Genomic DNA, 21,973 nt, shown 5'->3' on the forward strand with positions numbered 1-21,973 from the left:
CGTAGACAACCAGAAACATTCTATGACGGCATTCACAGTCTAACCTCACTGTGAGAAAAATGTTTTAACAGTCACGACGTTTACATTTGAAATAACAAACAGTTTACCTACATTCTTCCAGCTGTCTCGTTTTCATTTGACTGAACCTTATATAGAGCTAAGGACAGAGGATTCAGCCAATCCAGGAATGACGTTACTACCCGTACTGATAAGGGTATCGTTTTTTGGACAGAAGTGTCTTTCTTACACTGCCAGTTAGCACTGTCGTTTTCATAAAAACTTGTAAAAAAGATCAGTTTGTCAGTAGGAGAGACCAGATATGAAAAACGAAGTGGAAATTGTGCTTACTCCATTGCGTTGACAGTTCACTAGACCGATCACCTGAACATTAAATGAGGAACAGACGACGTTGTGGTCATTATGGAAATGACCCGTAATATTGTAAGTTAAACATGTAATTTCTCAACATAATTCTAGGAGACTGACTTGTTTAATCTAGCGTTGATGTCGTCAGCTGGTGTACCCACTGAAAGACTGGCTGTCTTTGCCTAAAATCATCGACAAAAAAAAAAAAAAAAAAAAAAAAAAGGAAAAGGGGAAGTAAGGTCTATCAATTACGTAACGCGGTTACTGCTAATACTTCGTAAGCCAAGTGTAGTCGATCGTTTTGCTTTGGTGGCCAGTTTGTGGAACTGCAGTAGTTAACTGGAGGGCTGCGCCTTTTAAAATAACTGCAGCCTTTAATTAACTTTGCATTTCAGTAAAGGTATAAATTTTACCATAAAAATCATTAAACAAATTTAAAAATTAATGCCAATTTTATTCCGTTTATTTACTGCACTAATTTCATATCATCAGTAGCTGCAAACACATTTCACATTAGGTTATATTTGTCTTATTGAAATGATTCTATCACCCGCTTCCACTTAAAAAATAAATCAGGATTGAGATTGCTTGTTGATATTCTCATCACAGCTTGCAAGTTAACTTCTGTCAAAGAGCATCTGGGGGTCTATATTTATTCTTGTTAATCTTCAACGAACAAAACTGGGCTCAGAAATATATGGAAATCCAAATATGGAAAACATTTTCCCAGTAACCCGGCGTGAGTGAGGTCGGGTATGTCATACTAGAGGTGTTTTGACTCGCTGATTATTGAATGTCATTGATGCCACACAAATCTTCCTGTTACAGTAGCTGAAGGTAACTGAGAGGGGGAATGATTCAGAGTTGAGTTTATTGTTGCGTCAGAGGGAGATACACGAGTGCACAGGTGGCTAGGGTACGTCACACCCGAACTCGTAGTCGGTGTTACATTGAGCTGTCAGCAAGTTTATGAGATATATAGTTATTCATAGTATTCTTTCATTTATTTTTAGATTTTAGATTTCTCAAGATGTCTTATGAAGAAAGTGAACGTCGGCTACAAGAACTACTAGAAGAAGTTTTAAAAAACTGTTCAAATGCTAGTTCCTATCTGAGAGCTAAGAAGAGATTGACAAAGTTGCTCAAAGAAGTGAAGAAAGTGATTCGGAGCAAGAGGATATTTTGTATGATTCGGAAGAGCCAAATTGTGCGTTAGCGGCTCCTAGTCAGTCACCTGAGGTACGTGGGATTTTTTATACGTCCAAAGATGGTACAAAATGGATGAAGGATTGTCCTACGCAAATGTTCGTATTTGTTCAGAGACTGTTATTACCAGTTCTCCAGGCGTAAAGGCTGCTGCAAAACATACCAAACCAGAGACTGAATATAGGAGTCTTTTTATTACAAACAGTATGTTGAACACTATACTTACACATACAAATAATCAAATAAGGAATATGAGGGGAAAACACCATAGAAAATAATGAGCAGTACCACACGATGGATCATTGGAGGATTTGAAGGCATTTTTGGGGCTTCTGTATATAGCGGGTCTAAACTGCTCAAATAGACAAATCTTCAACGATTTTTGGCGTGCAGATGGTACTGAAGTTACAATCTTTCGGGCTACAATGTCACTGCAGAGATTTTACTCTCTTCAAAATTGTTTTAGATTCGATGATAAGAACACCAGGGACGAAAGGAAAACGACTGACAACCTGGCTGCTATGAGAGATAATTTTTATAAATTTTTTGAAAATATTCAACAATACTATATCCCGTCTGAGAAGCTTACTATTGACGAGATGCCGTTATCTTTCCTAGGGAGATGTCCTTTCTGTGTACACATGCCAAACAAACCAGCCAAATACGGCATAAAAATATATGCTCTTGTAGATACGAAGACATTCTATATCCTCAAACTGGAAGTATACTCGGGAAAACAACCACCAGTACTTTACCAGCTTAGTAATAAAGCATATGATATTGTAAACCGTTTGGTGGAGCCAAAAACGAAAACAAATAGGAATTTGGTTTACTAGCAACCCCCTTATTATTCATCTCTTGAAAGAACATTCAATGACTTCCTCGGTATAGTTCGTGAAAGCAAGACAAACATTCCTGAGATTTTCAGAAAAAGGAGCAAGTTCTCGATTTGGGTTCCAAAATTAAGTTACATTGGTGTCCTACGTACCTGAAAAAAATAAAGTTGTGCTGGTTATGTCAACTTTACACCTTGATAAAAACATAGACCAATTGACAGGTGATAAAAGAAAACTGGGAATGATTACTAAATAGAATGCAACGAAAGCCGGTGTCGATGTCGCAGATAAACTGAGTGCCACTTATGATGTTGCCCGCAACAGCAAAGGTTGGCCTATGACAGATTTTATAGTACACTCATTATGGCTGCCATAAATGCCATCACAGTCTACAGAGAAAATAACAAAAGTGAAAAAACATGCATAAAGCGCAGAGATTTCATTCGTAATTTAGTTTTGAATCTGTTAAATGACAGTCTTCGCGTTAGACGAGGAAACGTTCGTCTTCCCAGGGAAATTCGAAAGAGGATTGCTGATCAACTGGGAGAAACTTCATAGCCAGCTCCATAAAAAAAAGGCTGGTAGATACGTCAGATGTGGTGACTATACAGAAAAAAAGAGGAAAACAAAACATTGTATACGAAGTGTGAGAAGAAAATATGTATGGAGCACGCAATTTTTATGTGCGGAGAATATGCTGATTTGTAGGTGAAATGTTGGTGCTGACTAATTGATCTCGTAAGACCTTTTATTTTATGTTTTATAATTAGAAGATAATATCATTATGTTAATTAATAAAAGATACCTTAAATTTCTTCGAATTTTGTACTAAAAACGTTAAACTTCTGTAACTGGTATTTTTTCTGAGAAGATGTAGACACTTCATTATTTCACCCAAAAAATGGTTTCGTATCTTCAACACAGTGTTTTACTAACTCATTTTGTTTGATATACACCATTATTAATATCCCAAGTAAAAGAATGTTTAATACACGATTTGAAAAATTCGTCATCAGAGTTTCCGGGTATCTCATATCCACCTTATACCTAGTGTAACAATTTCTCACCTGTATTCACGCTGAGTTTTTATTCATACATGGAAATATTTCAGTAGACAAAGATTTGTAAAATTCAACTAATGTCACAGCATTACACATTCATTTCACAGTTTGACCTGACTGCATCTCAATAAGTAAATGGGAAATGTCTTTATAGTAGCTAGCATCAGACACCGCGCCGAGTGTCGATTTGGTTTGAGTGACTAGTATCGGCAGTGCGCATGTTTACGGACGTAGCCATACTAATGGATATCCTCTGTCAGCGTACGGAAAGGAGATTTCTGTTCAAGGCGGATTTTTCTGACCGTCTTCGCGGGTCAGACAAAAACCCTTAGGGGGGCCAAATGTGACCCGCCACTGTCATAAACGAATGAATCTATCAATAAAATAGTTTTCGTAAGAAACATTATGTAAAAAGGAGAGTATTTTTCTACAGTAATAATACTCGTAACGCTGTTACTTGCCGAGATATCGAAGCACTGTAGTTTTTAATCTAAATATGCAGTAAAAACTATCTCAAGAAGTGGAAAAAGGGTGATATAATGTGAAGGCCACTGCTGTAATTTCGCTCCTTGATGCGATGTTCACGTGCACTGTTCCAGAAGCTCTTCCTGTTTTTTAGAATAATCACATTTCCCTACAGACAGTTGTAAAGCGCTCAACTGACATCTAGAAAATTAGTTCTATAGTATATCAGTAGCTAAAAATGAAGCAAGAGATCTAACCCCTTACATATTGCCAGAGATGGGAAACCTTTACTCTGTATCACGGATCTATCTGGGATCGCTGTTCTTCTTACATGTTTTCCTCCACTTACATTTCTTTTTTAGATATACTTTATAACTATGTTCCCATAGTCGTTACAGGCGCACTCCATATGAAATTAAAATTAGCAGTAAAGTTTTACTTAGTACATTATGTGATCAAAAGTACCCGGACATCCCCAAAAACATACGTTTTTCATATTAGGTGCATTTTCCTGCCACCTACTGCCAGGTACTCCATATCAGCGACCTCAGTAGTCATTAGACATCGTGAGAGAGCAGACTGGGTTGGGCCGCGGAACTCACGAACTTAGAACGTGGTCAGGTGATTGGGTGTCACTTGTGTCATACGTCTGTACGCGAGATTTCCACACTCCTAAACATCCCTAGATCCACTGTTTTGGATGTGATAGTCAACTGGAAACGTGAAGGGACACGTACAGCACAAACGCGTACAGGCCGACCTCGTCTGTTGACTGACAGAGACCGCCGACAGTTGAAGAAGGTCGTAATGTGTAATAGGCAGACATCTATCCAGACCATCACACCGGAATTCCAAAATGTATCAGGATCCATTGCAAGTACTATGACAGTTAGGCGGGAGGTGAGAAAACTTGGTTTTCATGGTCAAGCGGCTGCTCTTGAGCCAGACATCACGGCGGTAAATGCCAAACGACACCTCGCTTGGTGTTGGACGATTGAACAGTTCAGAACATGTTGCGGAGTGATGAACTACGGTACACAATGTGGCGATGCGATGGCAGGGTGTTGGTATGGCTAATATCCGGTGAACGTCATATGCTAGCATGAGTAGTGCCAGCAGTAAAGTTCGGTGGCGGTGGTGTTATTGTGTGGTGGTGTTTGTCATGGAGGGGGCTTGCACCCCTTGTTGTTTTGCGTGGCACTATCACAGCATAGGCCTACACTGATGTTTAAGTGCCTTCTTGCTTCCCACTGTTGATGAGCAATTCGGGGATGGCGATTGCATCTTTCAACATGGTGTAGCACCTGTTCATAATGCACGGCCTGTGGCGGAGTGGTTACACGACAATGACATCCCTGTAATGGACTGGCCTGCACAGAGTCCTGACCCGAATCCTATAGGACACCTTTGGGATGTTTTGGAACGCCGACTTCGCGCCAGGCTTCACCGATCGACATCGATACCTCTCCTCGGTGCAGCGATCCGTGAAGAATGGGCTGCCATTCCCCAAGAAAACTTCCAGTACCCGATTGAACGTATGCCTGCGAGAGTGGAAGCTGTCATCAAGGCTAAGTGTGTGCCAGCACCATGTTGTAATCCAGCATTATCGATGGAGGGTGTCACGAACTTGTAAGTCATTTTCAGCCAGGTGTCCGGATACTTTTGATCACATAGTTTATTTCCATATTTTTCAGTTGTTGTTACATTACATACTGCGAGCACACTTTTCAAGACGTTTACATTTGATAATGTAATCGAAGTTGCAATTCTTCAGGCAGTATAGTACTTCCAGATTGTCACCATGCAACATTTTCATAACCGTTTATTCTGTTGTGCTTTAGTATTATGGGAAATTATTTGAGTGTCTTTTTCTTTGTAAATGGGGTTCCCTGTAAGTTATTATGGGCCTTTATATAATTTTTTTATTATTCATTAAATAAATGCAGAAAGTTATCATCTTCCAGTGCTTTAAATTTTAGTTTATTTTTATGTAAATGTGTATGCGTTCATAAACGAGAACAGGTACAGCTTTTAGGGTAGTTTTTTTCATTAGCAACATTTTTCATTAGCAATAAAAATAAATAAATAAATCCATCATTCATTATGCCGCCTCATGACAGAATACCGCGCTACAAAGATACACGCCGCCAGTTCTGCACGACCAATGGTCGAATGAGACCAACAGAGCTGGTTAAAATGCATGGTCATCCAAAATGCACCATTTTACGGAATAATGTAGGTAGAGAGGTAAAAATTGAAACATGTCTGAAATGATACATGATTTTATGTGATCCAAATAACAGTCGAAAAAATGGCCAACAGATGGTGCTGGATAGCAATACGCCAGCGACACCGCGTGAAAATCGTGTATAAAATGATCTGCAGTGAGAGAGGGAGTCAGATTACACCTCACTTGGCTGATAAACACATACTGGCAGGTACGACTTTTATGCATGGCGCTCTTCTCCATACCGCTACACATATGAAAGACCCCTTGCCCACATAGTTTGGTGAGGATCGCGTGTCGAGCCGTCATGTCCCTCAGCCTTGGCCTCGCAGATCCCCAGAGCTCAGTCCGTGTGAATGTAGGTTGTGAGGTTACCTGCACTCACAAGTCTCCCGCGATCGTGCGACCTTATTAGGTATGCTCGAAGGACAACAACATCCGACGGCAGTTTCTCACCATAGCTACTGATTTCCTGTACAGTGCTGTCCACAACACTGTCCCTCGACTGCAGGTATTGTTGATGAAAGATGGCCGACATGCTGAGCATTTGTTATAAAGAATATCGTCTTTGTTAAAAATCGATGTTTATGCTAATTACTCCTTTTGTATCATGTGGAGCGCTATCTGTTGATCAATTTGTGCACTTTTTTTTCAAAGAAACCCCATGTCATTTCCACCATTTGAGCCAGTTCCTACCTCTGCAAACGTTATTCAGTGAAGTATCGCATTTTCAAACGTTAACTGATTTTACCCTGTACATCAGTACTCCCTGTGCTAGTACAAAGACTAATAGAAATCAGTGTTGTTTAAATGGTTAAAGAAATTCACCGTTATTGCATCTAACATCACTCTCAGAAAAATAAATGCTGTGCATAACACTCCTCGATCACAATACTGTAGCTTAGCGTTTGGTTTGCCGTGCAATAACAGACTTTTAGACAAATACTCTGACCTCAGTGATCAGCTTTCAGCAGTAGACATAGCCTGCTGTTGGTGCACCAGGTGCAACTCACGTATCTTCACAGAAGAGAAGCCCAGACTTCAGACGTCGTCGTCGCTGGTGGCAGGTGATGTTCTTCAAGCAGTTGTGTAGCCGTAAATGATCACATATATCTTCATGGTATTTGACATTTCGCGGTGTCAGTTTCGTTAAACACAATAATCCTCACGGGCTCTAAGTAAGCTACAAAAAATTACCGTTCCACCTTCCAAAGATTATTCTCTCCGGAGTAAGAAGCGAAATCTTAATTATGTTCTTTTGTGCCACCACTGTTCCTCCTTCGCATCTTGAAGAGAATTTTTAAAAGCGCATTGTATTTTAATGAGAGATCTGAGAACTTCATAAACCGAGCCCGTGCCATCGCTCTTCCGTCTTGGAAATAATAACTTTCTCCGTCGGGAATTTCTCCGGCGACAAACATCACTTTCTGAGAAATCAGAACAAACAAATTTTGTCTTAACCTCTGCCGTAAATTACTCTTAAAACGTTAGCCTGTTAATGAATCTCGCGGTGGAAAAGGGAAAGGGATCAGCACTTTCGGTAAAAATTAATTCTTATTTGTAAGATAAAAATCCAGCGTTGCTTATCCCCTGCTACTTCTATTATTGCTTACTTTAACTTTCTGGTGGACTAATAAATACACGTAATATGAAACAACTTCACAATTAATGGTTCAAATGAAGTTTTCTTGTAAAACGATCGCAAAACTCTAAAGTTATTTTCTCAGTGACAGACATATTCACATTTATGTATCACCCCCTCTCCCACCTTAAAGTTTCCGATATTCCATCTCAATCAGTACGCAACAAAGTTAAATATCAAAGTAAGTGCATTTTAGGTATAAATATTTACCATTCTTGCATTACTTAATTAACATTAGGGAAAAATAATTATAAACAAAATATGTTTTGCTTATCTTTCTCTCTTGCTTCCTGCTCGTTATGTCAGATATGATGTACGATGATTGAGACACACTTCTTCTCCTTTGTCGTGATTTATTAACATCAAATCAGCTATTCAGAACTTCTGCAGACGAGTGAGACAAATGAGAACATCTTCAGACTAGCCGCATAGTATCTTTCTAGTAGCAACTTAATAACAGACTGACTGAGATAGTAGCTTTGCACTTCAGTAGCTAAACAGCGACTACCCAAATTGGCGCATAACGCCCATGCTTGTAATCTCGCAAGAATTGTCGCGAAATCTAACTTTTCAGTTACAGTAAATTTATAAGTAACTCAATTTTGACAAAAGTGTATGTTTTTAAAGACACGAGAAACAGGGTTACAAGAATATAGTATTCGTTATTGAAATCTTATTTAATTCTGCGAAAGAATGTTCTCGAATCCGAAAGATTTTATCAGTAATAACTTTTCAAACTAATTATTTGTGCAAAAAAGAAAACTATCTTTCAAAAGCGGTATGTCAAGAGTAATACAAATAACTATCGTCTGCGTAGAAATTTTAGCTATACGTAATTTGAAGGCATTATAATTTTATCAAATTACTTTAAATAAAACGATTTTAATAAGACTATTTGCGCAAATACTACCAGAAGACTCATAACTAAATACCAAAAAATAAAGTTTAATGTGTAAAATCTTTAGTAAAATATCGACAGTTTTATACCGTATTGATAAAACGTTACGTGATTAATAGACTGTATAAAAATTTTGAAGTGTTATTTGGATCATTAATTTCTTTTTAGTTACTTCCTTTATTTTAAAATAAATGACGTGATGTCGAGCTTCGACCATAGCGCAAAAGAAGTGATTTTATTAGTTACAACACATGTTACATGAAATAATTACTTATTCGTAAGCATATGTATCGCATAATTCAGAAATATGTTAGTATCGAGAGCTTTTACATTTCCTGGTATCGGCTACTAAATTAACAGAAATTTACCCAGCCACCAGTTACTTTTCAGGTTTCGCAATCAAAAATAATAGTCCCTCTGAACGAGGCATCTGTTATTGAAAGAGTAGGACCAGTCATAAAACATGAGAAATCTATTTCTTTTAGTGATATTATTGTTTAACTCTTTTATTCATCACGCAAGTATTTAGATGGACTGAGAAAATCGTTTATATGCCTTCTGTAAAATGCATGTCTTATGGTCATGTTATAATTCCATAACCCTGTGAAAAATCTTAAGCTAACTTCCTCTTAGTAGCTGAAAATTATTTCGGCTTTGTATCTCCCCACATCCTCGCATCTTCCTATAATGCACCCATTACGTCGGTCCTGAAAAACTGTTGCTCCACTTCTGGATAGGATACAAATTAATGGAACTCGTAAATTAGACGTTCAGTAGCTTTCACATGTGACCTGCTGCCAATAGTGTTGATTGCATTCGAAAAATGCTGAATAACCCGTCATCATGATTTAGATTTTCCGTGGCATTCGAACATTGACCTCATAGCAGGATATGATTCTCCATTACACTGTATTCAACATTCGTCTTGTAGTGTAGCGCTGGTATCATGCTGGGAGATACACGACGAGCATGTCACCCACTTTACTGTCACAAACACAATGACAGGAGCAAATACTTATGAAATGAATGGGACGCACAGCAATTAATGTATCGATGGAGATGAAAAAAGTGGAGGTTCGATGACTTTTAAATGATATCAGTGCAAAGGTTTTAGATATGCTGGACCGTTTCCCCAGTGGTGCCACTCCCACATATCTCACGGGAGAACCTCTGATAGTGGTTGTCCGAAAATCTTAGATAACAACAACTGTTTCAGTCAAAGCTTGAATCAGGAAAGGAGGGCTTGCTCAGACAGCCTAATGGTGAAGGCAACCTGTAGAGTATTGGCGATTTAAATATTATTGTGACGTGGCTGTTACATTTGCAATGGCATCACTTACTTGAACTATCTAACATTCTGCGTGGTGTCTGTTTGTTCTATATTGTGTCTCCCTACCACTGTCGCGCAACGACGCTCTGAGCGTGTTTTTTTTTTTTTTTTTTTTTTAGGGAATTGACTAGTTTGAACGTGGGACCTGTTGCTGGTAAGGAGACGCCAGACCACACATGACATCTAGAGTTCAGTAGAGTTCAGTGAGACTAGCGATGATATAACCAAATACTTAATGATTTCAGCGTCAGCTCCACTGCACTCCCTGTAAAAGAATCTTAATACTAACTAAATTTAGTGGAAGGGATTCAAGGCTTTCCTATTTTTAGTTAGCTGGTAAAATAACGTCGAAAAAGCAGTTAAGTTTACCACTGGAAATTTTATTCTACTCTCAAAACATTGTTTATAAATTGCACTATTGATAAAAGGAAATGTTTTCATACAGGATGGTAAAAACAAACTGCGTTCAACAAAAATGTGAACGAATATTCCCTGAATGGGTTTCCAAGTTCTACAATGGATCGAAGGATGACCTATACCATATCACATCTATAATCTAGGTTTAAATTAAGTTTCACAAAAGAGAAAACTATCAAAATGGTCTACAGTGTCCCTCAATTATCTTTAATTACTTATCTAATTTGTCGTACATTACAGTGGCTGATGTGGCTTCTCAATAACTATATAACAGAAAAATCATCGCGTTTCAGATTTTTACTTTAAGTGGCAAATGTGAACACCATGAGCTTTAATTGACGATCGACACTAGTATTACGCAAAAAGGGGGTGTAACAGATGCGACTTCTGCAGTTCTGAGTGAAGCTTTATGCGCTGTTATGCGGCATTGCGTGCGTTCATTACCTTGTCGGTGTTCGTGAGGGGGCGGCGCCAGCTCCGCTCACCTCGCCGTATCGGAAGCAACTCTCTCCTAACTTCTCCTTACTACAATTTACCGAAGTTGGTTTAAAAAAAACTATCTGGCTGTGTTTTCATCTGACCAATCAGGGTCTCAATGTTAACCTTAAGCTCCGCCTACAAAAATTCTGTCTATCCAATGAGAAACGTTATACTTTTCGTGGTGGGGTAATGTTTTTAAAGTTTGCAACGTAACAGAGACGCGAAAAAGTCTCACGCTAAAACTTGCAGCTGGTGTGGTCCTTTTAGTGTTATCGTAAGATCTATACTGTTCTTCTGGAGGGCTCTAGCTTTTAACATGGGCTGGGGGGTGGTCCTAGCGGTTAGCTGGCGACGTGGGAGTCCGTCCCTTATCGTAAGGCCTTCCAGCTTAACACGGTTCTGCTTTCGGCTTCTGTTCTCGTTTCTCCCCTCGAAACTGCGTCTGTCTCACGGTGGGAAGGTATGACATGCATTTAGGCATTCTTGTGTTAGTCTGTGGTATTCCATTTGCTCACTCGTTACTCGTATTACTTTGGTTAATTTAATGTCACGATTTATTCGGAGCTATGTGACCTACTACTGGATTTGCTTTTCATGTCGGAGTTTTCATGGAAGGAGTTGGATTTGCCTGACACCTTACAACTACTTCTTGCTTGCGTTGACTCCGTGTCACCGGAGTTGTGATGAACTTCGTCACCTAGAATTTTCTATATCATACACTACGTCACATTAAAAAATGGAAAATAAATGTATCGTCTGCTGTGACAGATTGATATGCACTTCTTCCCCGGTACTGTACAATGTTAGTTACTGCCACATTTCCTTTGATAGCTCTCTCTTTCTCATCCCTCACATCTCCGTCCTGAACCTCATCTAATACGAGCTAACATTATTGTGAAATTTATTTCTTCTTAGGAATCTAGCGCTCAACGAGATTACAGCTATGTGCGTCGCTGCAAGTAGGGTCGATTTGGCGCGTTCTTTTTGGTAGGCTGGACCGCCTTACTTGCCGACTAGAAAGCGAATACATATGAGACGTAGAAGGTATTCGGCAGTAACACAGTTTCGAACTGCCATCTTTTACATCTTTTCCTATAGAATATCATTTGTCAGTGGAGCCACAAGTGTTCTGCCACACACGTACCGAGGTGTTGCTGACCACTATTTAATATATGCAGTATTAAGAAATTCATGTTCGATTCCGGATCCGGCACACTCACGCAAAAGAGCAGTATTCCTCGTCTTCGATGATTAATTTTACCTCAAATACGTTTTAATTACCACCAGTTGAATAAAACAAAGATAAAAGTGTATCAATGTTTTACCTAGACAGAATCCACTTTCTGTTCAGCAATGCTCGTTTGATATAGCGCGTAGTTGAAATCAGTCTGACGGCATTCATAGCGCTACACTGCAGCAAGACGTTGGAACATCATAGAAGTGTCCGTTAATTGCTGCGTTCGTGGAGTATGATGAAAAAAATTATAAGTCAACTTTCCGCCAGCAAGTGGCGTTATAAGCATTTAGAATACGAAATGTTTCTTGTATAGACGTTTGTAGCTTGACAACGCATGTTGCTCTTTCGTGAAGCGAGTGTCAGTGTAAAGGGTTAAAGTTGATGTCTCCTGTACGAAATGCAACAGCTATTGAAAAGAAACACAGTGCACTGTGAGAAAAGCTGCTATATCAGAGCGGCAGCAATAGCAGCGCTACATTGTGGCAACATCGCCGACGGAAACAGCTGCGAAGAGGACCCATGTCAATAAATGGACTAAAGCGCATGATCGAGAATTTTATAGGAACAAGTAAATTAGGTGGAAACAAGGAGAGGTAAGCGATTCATTTCCATAGCAGCTGTTGCTGAAGTTTCTGTAGCTATAGAAGACCATAGAGCTTATGTCTCAAATTCCGCAGCCAGCGCTCGTGCTGTGTCACGAACATTTTCTCTACCGTGGTCAACGGTTACGCTGATATCCCTAAAAAATAAAAAAATAAAATACACGCAGCAAGCGGCTACACGGGTAGCAGGGGTTGTGTGGCGTGGACCGGGCGGTTTTTTAGGTTAGATGGCCTCGGGCAAGTACAGAAAGGGCAACAGCCTCAAGGGTGCGGAGCAAAGTCAGGACATGCGGGGACCAAGCAGCAATCGGTATTGTAATTGTAAACTGTCGAAGCTGCGTTGGTAAAGTACCGGAACTTCAAGCGCTGATAGAAAGCACCGAAGCTGAAATCGTTATAGGTACAGAGAGCTGGCTTAAGCCAGAGATAAATTCTGCCGAAATTTTTACAGAGGTACAGACGGTGTTTAGGAAGGATAGATTGCATGCAACCGGTGGTGGAGTGTTTGTCGCTGTTAGTAGTAGTTTATCCTGTAGTGAAGTAGAAGTGGATAGTTCCTGTGAATTATTATGGGTGGAGGTTACACTCAACAACCGAGCTGGGTTAATAATTGGCTCCTTTTACCGACCTCCCGACTCAGCAGCGTTAGTGGCAGAACAACTGAGAGAAAATTTGGAATACATTTCGCATAAATTTCCTCAGCATGTTATAGTCTTAGGTGGAGATTTCAATTTACCAGATATAGACTGGGACACTCAGATGTTTAGGACGGGTGGTAGGGACAGAGCATCGAGTGACATTATACTGAGTGCACTATCCGAAAATTACCTCGAGCAATTAAACAGAGAACCGACTCGTGTAGATAACATCTTGGACCTACTGATAACAAACAGACCCGAACTTTTCGACTCTGTAAGTGCAGAACAGGGAATCAGTGATCATAAGGCCGTTGTAGCATCCCTGAATATGGAAGTTAATAGGAATATAAAAAAAGGGAGGAAGGTTTATCTGTTTAGCAAGAGTAATAGAAGGCAGATTTCAGACCACCTAACAGATCAAAACGAAAATTTCTGTTCCGACACTGACAATGTTGAGTGTTTATGGAAAAAGTTCAAGGCAATCGTAAAATGCGTTTTAGACAGGTACGTGCCGAGTAAAACTGTGAGGGACGGGAAAAACCCACCGTGGTACAACAACAAAGTTAGGAAACTACTGCGAAAGCAAAGAGAGCTTCACTCCAAGTTTAAACGCAGCCAAAACCTCTCAGACAAACAGAAGCTAAGCGATGTCAAAGTTAGCGTAAGGAGGGCTATGCGAGAAGCGTTCAGTGAATTCGAAAGTAAAATTCTATGTACAGACTTGACAGAAAATCCTAGGAAGTTCTGGTCTTACGTTAAATCAGTAAGTGGCTCGAAACAGCATATCCAGGCACTCCGGGATGATGATGGCATTGAAACAGAGGATGACACGCGTAAAGCTGAAATACTAAACACCTTTTTCCAAAGCTGTTTCACAGAGGAAGACCGCACTGCAGTTCCTTCTCTAAATCCTCGCACAAACGAAAAAATGGCTGACATCGAAATAAGTGTCAAAGGAATAGAAAAGCAACTGGAATCACTCAACAGAGGAAAGTCCACTGGACCTGACGGAATACCAATTCGATTCTACACAGAGTACGCGAAAGAACTTGCCCCCCTTCTAACAGCCGTGTACCGCAAGTCTCTAGAGGAACGGAGGGTTCCAAATGATTGGAAAAGAGCACAGGTAGTCCCAGTCTTCAAGAAGGGTCGTCGAGCAGATGCGCAAAACTATAGACCTATATCTCTGACGTCGATCTGTTGTAGAATTTTAGAACATGTTTTTTGCTCGAGTATTATGTCGTTTTTGGAAACCCAGAATCTACTCAGTAGGAATCAACATGGATTCCGGAAACAGCGATCGTGTGAGACCCAACTCGCGTTATTTGTTCATGAGACCCAGAAAATATTAGATACAGGCTCCCAGGTAGATGCTATTTTTCTTGACTTCCGGAAGGCGTTCGATACAGTTCCGCACTGTCGCCTGATAAACAAAGTAAGAGCCTACGGAATATCAGACCAGCTGTGTGGCTGGATTGAAGATTTTTTAGCAAACAGAACACAGCATGTTGTTATCAATGGAGAGACGTCTACAGACGTTAAGGTAACCTCTGGCGTGCCACAGGGGAGTGTTATGGGACCATTGCTTTTCACAATATATATAAATGACCTAGTAGATAGTGTCGGAAGTTCCATGCGGCTTTTCGCGGATGATGCTATAGTATACAGAGAAGTTGCAGCATTAGAAAATTGTAGCGAAATGCAGGAAGATCTGCAGCGGATAGGCACTTGGTGCAGGGAGTGGCAACTGTCCCTTAACATAGACAAATGTAATGTATTGCGAATACATAGAAAGAAGGATCCTTTATTGTATGATTATATGATAGCGGAACAAACACTGGTAGCGGTTACTTCTGTAAAATATCTGGGAGTATGCGTGCGGAACGATTTGAAGTGGAATGATCATATAAAATTAATTGTTGGTAAGGCGGGTACCAGGTTGAGATTCATTGGGAGAGTGCTTAGAAAATGTAGTCCAGCAACAAAGGAGGTGGCTTACAAAACACTCGTTCGACCTATACTTGAGTATTGCTCATCAGTGTGGGATCCGTACCAGATCGGGTTGACGGAGGAGATAGAGAAGATCCAAAGAAGAGCGGCGCGTTTCGTCACAGGGTTATTTGGTAACCGTGATAGCGTTACGGAGATGTTTAATAAACTCAAGTGGCAGACTCTGCAAGAGAGGCGCTCTGCATCGCGGTGTAGCTTGCTCGCCAGGTTTCGAGAGGGTGCGTTTCTGGATGAGGTATCGAGTATATTGCTTCCCCCTACTTATACCTCCCGAGGAGATCACGAATGTAAAATTAGAGAGATTAGAGCGCGCACGGAGGCTTTCAGACAGTCGTTCTTCCCGCGAACCATACGCGACTGGAACAGGAAAGGGAGGTAATGACAGTGGCACGTAAAGTGCCCTCCGTCACACACCGTTGGGTGGCTTGCGGAGTATGAATGTAGATGTAGTAGATGTAGAATAAACTCCAAATGAAGCCCGAAGATAAGCTACAACATCGTGACTTTGACCTTCGTTTTTTGGCCGCGGCGTGTATTCTTTGAACGGACGTGCCACATTTTACTCTGTATGGGGCCGTAAAAGCACAGAACTCTCGCAAAAATGTTCAAATGTGTGTGAATTCCTAAGGGACCAAGTCGCTAAGGTCATCGGTCCCTGGACTTACACAGTACATAAACGAACTTAAGCTAACTTATGCTAAGAACAATACACACAGCCATACCCGACGAAGGACTCGAACCTCCGGTGGGAGGGACCACGCAATGCGTGACATGGCGCCTCAAAACCACGCAGCCATTCCGCGCGGCAACTCTCGCAAATGGGGTTCTACTAGGCCATAAGTTGTGCAGGAACATCCACAGCACTCAGCTCATGTGACTGTTTGGTGTGGTTTCACAAGCTCCTTCATCTTGGTCCGTTTTTCTTCGAAGAGATGACACCACACGGGACTGTAAGGTGTACGGTGACATCTGCACGGTGTAAAGACCTCTTGGTGCAACACGTGATTCCACCTCTGCAGTAATGCAACGGTGTCCACAGAACTATTTTCGTGTAAGACTGGACGACACCACATATGAAAGATTTGCTTCGAGAAACCTTCATTAGTGACATCATCTGTAAGCAATTTCAAGATGTTCCGACCTAAATCCATGTGACTGCTGGTTGTGGGGATATCTGAAAGATAGTGTCTATCAGGGATGGATCCAGACTCTTCCTAATCAGAAGGATAGCACACGACGACATATCGCTCTGAATAGATCGGATATGCAGGGAGCAACTGTCGACCATGCTGTTACGAAAGAAGCAAGTTGCTGAATCTGGAGACCATTTTCAACACGTGTTGTAACTTGCGACCGTGTCCCAACAAAGGTGCCAGAACCATCGTTATCATGTGTTTCATCGTTCCTCCCACTTTTCACGCACCTACACCACATTCTGACAGCTTAAAATGCCTTTTTTCACCTGGTGGCAGAAAGTGGAACCATTATTTTTTCAGCATACTCAGCGGTCGCAGTGATTAATGAACATGCTTAATATCTTTCAGCGTCCTGTGATATATACAGCCCACACTGGAGCAGTCAAAACACTGTCTGCTTAATTACAGCCACCCAGAACATCACAACTGATTTCTGTTCTGACAATTTTACAGTAACCATTATTTTGTATATTCTCAACCCTTCCTCCTTCTTTCATCCCGCTCCAATCACTATATTATAAAAGCGAGTTGCATGCTACCAGAAGGGTGTGTTTCTGAGGGACTCCCAATTTCATTTGAATTCACTGAATTATCTTATAATTGGCTACCGTAATAGCTTAAATTATATAAGTCTTAACTTGATTCATAAGATTCGTCGTAATTTTGATGTCTTGTCTTACGCCATTGAAATGTCGTTACAAGGCACTAAAATAAAAGTACCAGGTTCACCTGGAGATGGATACTTTGGTTTGTTCTCATAGTTGTAACATGATGTCATGCAGCAAGCAGACGTTTGGCAACTGCGGACTTGTATGTTTTCAGTACGACGCTGTATTGTTTTTGCATAGCGTGAAGGTGGCAACATTGATGCAGGGATATATTTCAGTGTGTCATACTTATGTTATTGATCTTGTGCTGAAAAATGATAAACAAACTTTCCTTCAAGTTATTGTTTGTTACTTATGAAACCAAAATTACCTGAGCCATACAATGGACCCGTGGACGTGGAACCGTAGGCTCCTGTAGAATATGAGTCTCATATTGATCAGAGTCACAGATTTCACTTTTGTCGAAAACGGCTCGTTTTCGGGTACATGGTTGCTGGAGCATTTTTGCTTCTAATGTGGTGTACTTCACGCACGTCAAGTTTCGCTGTGGTGAACCCTGTACAGTGGAGTAGCTCACGAAGTTCTTCATTGTTGCGAACCTCTGAAGTATACAACAGTAGAAACAAAAACATTCCCGGCCAGGGTGGCCGAGCGGTTCTAGGCGCTACAAAAAATGGTTCAAATGGCTCTGAGCACTATGGGACTCAACTGCTGTGGTCATCAGTCCCCTAGAACTTAGAACTACTTAAACCTAACTAACCTAAGGACATCACACACATCCATGCCCGAGGCAGGATTCGAACCTGCGACCGTAGCAGTCGCACGGTTCCGGACTGAGCGCCTAGAACCGCGAGACCACCGCGGCCGGCTAGGCGCTACAGTCTGGAACCGCGCGACCGCTACGATCGCAGGTTCGAATGCTGCCTCGGGCATGGATGTGTGTGATGTCCTTAGGTTAGTTAGGTTTAAGTAGTTCTAAGTTCTAGGGGACTGATGATCTCAGCAGTTAAGTCCCATAGTGCTCAGAGCCATTTGAACCATTTTTGAAACAAAAACATTCAGCTATTTCTTAATACATCCAGAATATGACGTTGCATCTGGAAAGGATTCTGCTGTTGAACAGCAGACGGTGTGTTTATTTTAGGAGAGCATAATGTACGAGAGAAGCTGCGGGCGGTGTGAAATACACGTCTCTGCACAGTTCGACAGCGGGGTGAGGTATTGTACTGGCGACGTGATTCGGTCCGGCTGTTGAGTTGCCAGAGAGGAGACGTGATGTCTATCTGCTGCTGTCGGACACGACGCCGGCCGGTGCCTGGCGTCGCGCCGGTTCGTTAGACGGCTGGCGCGCGCCTGCGCCCCCCTAACAAGCAGGGCGGGCCGCCGCCGGAAGCGGCAATTAGCGCCGTCTACGTCCACCTGGCAGCCGGCTTCCGCCCTTAATGCGACACGGCGTCAGCAGCTGAGCTCCGCGTCTGACGTCCGGGGCACGCCTCAGGGCGCGACCCGTCTATACCCGGCTCAGGGCGGAGGGAGGGAGCAGCGGGGAGGGGTAGTTGAGGTAGCGACTGCCACGGTCGCCTCCTGTTCTGGACACAGCACATTATGTACAGGTACTGGACACCGAAATGCAGTGTGTAGACATTTATATTGGTGGCTGAGGGTAGTGTAAAAACAACATTGCATCAATATTTGCTTCATTTAAAGTCTATAATTAAGGCTATTAAGAGTAATATGTTTTGGGTTAGTGAATATCTCCAAGTACATGTTGCAACAGTAAGGCATTAATGGTTTTTTTTTTTTTTTTTTCCCTAGGCTGCAGGTCAGGCGTTGAAGTGTGGACGAGTGTGTGTGTGTGGGGGGGTGGGGTGGCGGCGGGGGGGGGGGGGGGGGCGGGAGGGAGGGTTTGCGATCTTATGGGTGCCCAACGGCGAGGTTATCAGCGCCCTGACATCGATTAAAACAAACGAATGTGGATAAGAATGAAAACTGTCGTACACGCATGCACACGAAACGACCACACAATGACTATCGCACAGGCACTCTCACATATACTAAAACGAATGAGAAGGCAAGATAGCTAATCAAGAAATTGAAACACAGGGAAAACAAAACGCAAAAGAGCTAAAAGAACAGCACAGGGAAATGTGACTGACTGACCATCCATGAAAAAATTTGGGTGAGCCAGCCACCCCGTCGACACATTACAAAATATCTCCCGAAAACCTTGTTAAAAACATGGGACAATTCACAGAACTTTAAAACGCGAACCTCATTCGTTTGAGCATTGCATACAATAGACTGCAGATCCGCCGGCAAATCCGCTGCAGTCTGCTGGTCAGCAAATAAAATGAAGTCCAATAAAATGTGGTGCATCGTGATCTGCACGCCACAAGCACCACACATCGGAGGGTCCTCTTGCCGGAGTAAAAATCCATGCGTCTTAGGGCTGTGGCCGATGCGAAGACGAGTAAGGAGGACCTCGTCCAGTCGACGTGGTTGGAAGGAAGTACGCCACGGCCGAGTTGTGGGCTTGACGACACGGAGCGTGTTGTCGGTCACCTCTAGCCACTCATGTTCCCAGCGACACAGGACTTTATACCTCAACAGCGAGGTGAGGACATGCAATGGACGAGGGGTTGCAAATGTTTAAACTATACTGACAAACGTAGTCCACTCAGTAGAGTACTTACGACCACGCACGAAACACACAGACAGTAAACTGTGTGACGTGCCTGCGAGAACACCATTAGACGCAGAAAAAAAAAAAACTAACACACATATTAAGGTACCTTTAACCACGATATCGGCATAAACCACCCTATGCATCAGATATTTAGCGCAAGGAGTTTCTTAATTGACCCCACAAAAAATAAAGCTCGATAATCAATTGATGACAAAGACTACTTTGTCAATATGTCACGCCAAGTTCCTCTTCGGACACGGTAGATGATTCGACCTCTATGAGGGGATATTCTTCATGATATTTTGGCGTTCCCAGGCAGCTGAACACACTCAAAGACTAATGTCGAGTTTACTTATAAAAGGGAGTTTTCCCGCGCTAGATCTGAATAAGAAGGAGGGGGGGGGGGGGGGGTCCTGGGTGAAATGTTTTCCGCTACTGTCGGTGGGCCATCGCACTGGGTACGTATTTAGCTGCCACTTCGCACCACCTCCAAGCCCAGATGCAAGCGGTGCTTCTGTATCAGTGAGAATGACAGGTTTGAATGGGAGTTGAATTGCTTAAGGGATATACTGAAGGCCAAGGGCAATGATGGTTTGTTCGTAGATTGAGCTTTCAAGAAAAATATCATTAATTATGCTAATAATAGGAACGAGGAATCGCCTTCTCACTGTGTTACGTACCCATATGTTTCTAGAGATACTGATCATAAAAGCAAAACTCTTAGGGAAAATGGTATAAAGATAACATTTTTCAGTCAGAATACAACAAACTTTTTCGATTCAAAGTAGATCAACTGATCACCTGCACAATGTGGGACCCTAGGAACTGATGAGCTTATACTCACAAAACAGGAAAAACAGTACCAGAACAAAATAAAGACCACGAACGCCAAGAGAACAGAGTTAAATAGTTATTTACTTTGACGTTTCATGAATTATTTGTACAATTAACCTTAATGTTGACAAGCCAGTCACTTTACATTCACATTATAAAATCATATATAAATGTGGCTACATACTGACCATTTACAAGCTTTTCTTTCTTTCATTCAGAATAATTTGTACCACCCTTTACACATTTGAGGAAGAGATATTTTTCTGCGGAGTAGGACTTGTCAAGGAGAAACTTTATCACCCTGTTTCGAAATTTAATTTTTTGTTCGTCAACCATTTTATATGACTGGATAAGGGATCAAACATTTTGGTGGCAGCACTGTGTACCTCTTTTTGTACTAAACTGAACCTTAGTGTGGAGTGAGGAATGTTATTTTTTCTTCCGCTATTCTAATTACCGAAGGTACAGCATGGTTTCTTTTGAACTGTAGTGGATTATTCACAACATACTTCATGAAGGAATATGTATTGTGAAGCATCAGTCAAAATGCCCAACTCTAAGCAGATGTCCGTAAGTTGACAATCGCCGTCGAGAACGACAAAAATGGTTCAAATGGCTCTGAGCACTATGGGACTTAACATCTGAGGTCATCAGTCCCCTATAACTTAGAACTACTTAAACCTAACTAACCTAAGGACAGCACACAACACCCAGCCATCACGAGGCAGGATTCGAGCCTGCGACCGTAGCGGTACGCGGTTCCAGACTGAAGCGCCTAGAACCGCTCGGCCACACCGGCCGGCCGAGAACAGCATACTGGGTTCCATTATTTAAGAAGTCTTCGAACCATTCACATATTCTCAACGGCAATGTTCTCGTAAGATTGCCGACTTTTGCAGTTCAGGTACGTTCTGAAATCCCCACCCCACAGGATTCCAGAATGCCACAGGGCGCCGCCCGCTGGTAAAATAGAGGATCGTGCGGTAATTCATTTTCTGCGGTTGAAAGGGAACAATGCTACAACAGTCCGTGCTGAGATAATGGATGTGTACAGCAACAATGCACCACGATATAGCACAGTGGATAGATGGCACAGACACCTCCAGTGCTGTCGAACATCTACATCTATACTCCGCGAGCCACCTTACGGTGTGTGGCGGAGGGTACTTATTGTACCACTATCTGATCCCCCCTTCCCTGTTCCATTCACGAATTGTGCGTGGGAAGAACGACT

Source organism: Schistocerca nitens, chromosome 1, assembly GCF_023898315.1.
Source record: "Schistocerca nitens isolate TAMUIC-IGC-003100 chromosome 1, iqSchNite1.1, whole genome shotgun sequence".
In the NCBI taxonomy this organism is placed as follows: Eukaryota; Metazoa; Arthropoda; class Insecta; order Orthoptera; family Acrididae; genus Schistocerca; species Schistocerca nitens.